Here is a 3967-nt window from a genome sequence, read left to right as displayed (position 1 = left end):
GGGGGAACCATCGCACCTGCCCTGCTCACCGGGAGCCACCAGCGCCCCTGCCGGCTGCGAGCGGAACTGCACCCGAGGGGAAATAGCCTGACAGCCAAGAAGGCTGGCACTGGGTTTGTGTTTGCTGTTACTGTCATAGTTATTGCTGTTTTGTTTGACTGGTTATATATATAATAGTAAAGAACTGTTATTCCTATTTCCCACATCTTTGCCTAAAGGCCCTTGATTTTTTTCAAAATCATAATAACTCAGAGGGAAAGGGGTTATATCTGCCACTTCAAGGGAGGCTTCTGCCTTCCTTAGCAGACACCTGTCTTTCGAAACCAAGACAAAAAAGGAGAGCCAAAAAAGTGGAGAAAACCACCCGGTTTTGAGATAGTTTGTTATTACTGCAAAAAAAAGTGTCACACACAAAGATTCTGCAAAAAGCGGCAAATGGATGAGGCAATTGCAAAAGAACAGGACACCCTAGAGAGGATTTTAAAAGGAGATGATTAGGGGTGTCAGGGCCTCTACGCTCTGGGGAAGGAGATTGGACATCAGACGGAGCCCCTGGTAAATTTAGAAGTTGGTCCCCAGAGCGAAGAATATGAGCTTTTAGTTGACACTGGAGGTCATGTGTTTCAAAGCTTCCAGCGGGGTGTAAATTAAGTAATCAAAAATGTAAAGTAAAAGGTGCTAAAAATAACCCATTTGATGTATTTATTATAGAACAAGTACAAGTAAAAGGAAATTCTAGAGAGGGATGTGTAAACTTGTTGTACATACCTAAGTTAGGGTGCAATCTCTTGGGTCGAGACTTGCAGGTACAATTAAGAATAGGTGTGGTGCCAGAAGAAGGGCGAATGGTAGCGAGGATAATGATACTAAGGCAAGAAGATGAAGAGGCGATAGACCTGAGAGTATGGGCGGAAGGAGGGGGTCATGGACTGTTAGAGATTTCCGCCATAGAGATTAGAATGAAACCAAATATACCACCAATAAGAGTAAAACAATACCCAATTTCAGCAGAGGGAAAACAGGGACTGACTCCGTTGATTAAAGACTTGATCAAAGATGGAATTCTGGAACCATGCATGTCTCTGAATAATACCCCAATATTACCAGTAAAAAACCAAGATGGTACATACAGATTGGTACAAGATTTAAGGGAAGTGAATAAACAAACTATTGCACGATATCCAGTAGTAACTAACCCATACACTTTGTTAAGTAAGGTACCAGCCAGACATGATTGGTTCAGTGCCATTGATTTGAAAGATGCATTTTGGGCTTGCCCACTGGGAAGGGAAAGGTGAGGGTGTTTCGCCTTTGAATGGCAAGATGAAGATACAGGAGGGAAACAGCAATTGCAGTGGACTAGACTACCTCAAGGGTTTACTGAGTCCCCAAATCTATTTGGTCAGGCCTTGGAGGGAATATTGCAGCAGTTCATACCCATCGGAGAAGTACAGATTTTGCAGTATGTTGATGATTTGTAAGTTTCAGGGGAACTGAAAGAAGAAGTCCAGGGGACAACAATTAAGTTATTAAACTTTCTAGGGGAAAAAGGGTTAAAGGTTTCAAAAAGGAAATATCAGTTTGTAGAGCCTGAAGTAAAATATTTGGGTCATTTAATTGGAAAAGGTTGTAAGAAGTTAGACTCAAGCTGTATACAAGGGATATTATCGTTGCCAGCTCCAAAGACTAAGACAGATGTAAGGAAGTTATTGGGACTAATTGGTTATTGTAAATTATGGACTGATAGACACACAGAATTGGTAAAATATTTGTATGAGAAATTAGTAGGAGATGAGCCTATAAATTGAAAGGAGAGTGATGAAGAGAAACTAAAAATGTTAAAGGAAAAGTTGATGACTGCTCCAGTGTTAACCTTGCCTGATTTAGGAAAGTTGTTTGAGTTATTTGTAAATGTAGAAGGAGTGGCTTATGGAGTTTTGGTACAAGAATGGTGTGGAGTTAGGAAACCGACTGCATATATATCCACGTTGTTACATCCAGTTGTCAGAGGGTGGCCAACATGTTTCCAAGCAGTAGCAGCTAACCCTAGTTGAAGAAGGCTATAAGCTAATGTTTGGGAATAAAATTAAAACCCTGCCCAGTTTTTGTATGGAGAACCAGAGAAGAGATTAGAACATAAGTGTCTTTAAACTATTGATTTACAGACAAAAACGAGAGAAGACCTATCGGAGCTCCCCTTGACTGAAGGAGAAATCCTATTTGTGGATGGCTCCTCTAAAGTGGTGGAAGGAAAATGAGTATGAGGTTAAACAGTGATTGATGGAAAAAACATGATAATTATTACCGCAGGCCTGGGCCCTAGGGTATATCACCATGTCCCGCAGCCATAAGGAGGAGGAGGAGGAGAGAAGATCCAGCAGGCAGGAATTGTGCAGCAAGATTGATTGATTTAATTATTTTACAAACCCTTTTATAGACTTTTTTCTTCATAGTCTAATTGGACAAAGGATCAGCCACCGCTTTGGGGTGATTGGCTAAAATCCTAAAACATCCATTGTCAAAATATTTTTCTACTATACCATAAGCAAGACTTTTCAAGGTTGCAGGTGGCTTGGTTGTTTACATTCCCTGCTACCTCTTCTGCATGAGAGAAAAGTCTCTCACGGACTTAGAAAATAGCAAGAAAATCCTTGCTAGCAGCATTTTTGTATCTACAATTCCCCCTTTTTGTTTGATAAGATAACAACTCTACTATTAATCCTAAATAGAAATTTACATCAGTTATTAATTCTAAATATGTCCTTAAGGCTTTAACTATCTGACTCCAGAACAAGAAATTTAAAGTTCAGTCTCTGCTTGTGGAAGGACCATTTCCAGTTTCTGCTTGTAGAAGGACCATCTGCCTGATGATCGACATCTTGGTCACCATCAGAAGAGTCATTAGGCTGATGATCTACATTCTGGTCACCATTTGGATGGTTGGAGTTCTGGCTTTGGAGGTTGCCTGTTCTGCCTCTGGTGCCGTAGGGCAGGGTGAACACATTTTGCAGGTAGCCACCGTACCCCAGTATCTGTGGAAACACAAGCATACCCACGACCTCAAATGATAAGCTCATGAGGGCCTTCCCACTGGTTTAGTGAGTAAATTCTGTACCCAGACTTTTGCCTGGGGAAGTTGTGTCTCACCTGAAGACTGCAATGAGAGAAAATGATTCAGAATAACAGGATTATTTGAATTTTGTGGTACTGTAAGGTGATTGATTGTATACAAAGCTTTTGCTAGTTGGCTTCAGTAACCAAATTCAAAGGTTCCTGTGAGAATCATTGAAAAGCCATGATAACAGCCCTTAATTCAACTAACTCAGCAGAGTCTGACTTGGATTGGTGTGTTGATCAACCACCTTACGCACAGTGACCCCTGCTAAAAATTTGTCCCAATCCGTATGCCCCAAGGTGCCAACACGTCCCACCCCCAAAGGTTAAGGGAAGTGTTAGCAACATAAGGCCTAATTGGAGCTGTGTGCCCCTCTGAGTCGTTCACCACCACAGGCTGTTCGCTTAAACAGCTCTGTGTGGTTCCTCCTACTCCTGCGATGGCCGATCCCACAGGGGCTAAAGGCCATGAGGGAGGCCACGCAAAGAAGGAGATGATAGTTACATCAGCACCCATATCAATCAAACCTCGAAGCTGAGTCTGGGACGGACGGGCGTTCAGCAAGATCAGGGCACATGTAATCTGTCGCCTTTGGTCAGAGGTGTCTGCAGTCCAGAAGGCCTGTGGAAGTCCCGTAGATCCACTGCCATTATCTTCATAAGTTTGTTGTTCTATCCTGGGGACACAAGACTTAAAAGGCACTAATTTAGCAAGCAGGTCTTTTTCAGGAATAGTTACAGGGGGTTTTTGCGTGGAGACCATAGCGCAAATCTGACCTTTAAAGTCAGCATCAATAACTCCTGAGTGCACTAAGATTCCTTGATGGGCAACATCAGGTTTTCCCACCAGCAT

Source organism: Corvus brachyrhynchos, unplaced genomic scaffold (genome assembly GCF_000691975.1).
Source record: "Corvus brachyrhynchos isolate BGI_N302 unplaced genomic scaffold, ASM69197v1 scaffold169, whole genome shotgun sequence".
Classification (NCBI taxonomy): Eukaryota; Metazoa; Chordata; class Aves; order Passeriformes; family Corvidae; genus Corvus; species Corvus brachyrhynchos.
Note: the sequence above shows the minus strand (reverse complement) of the source record.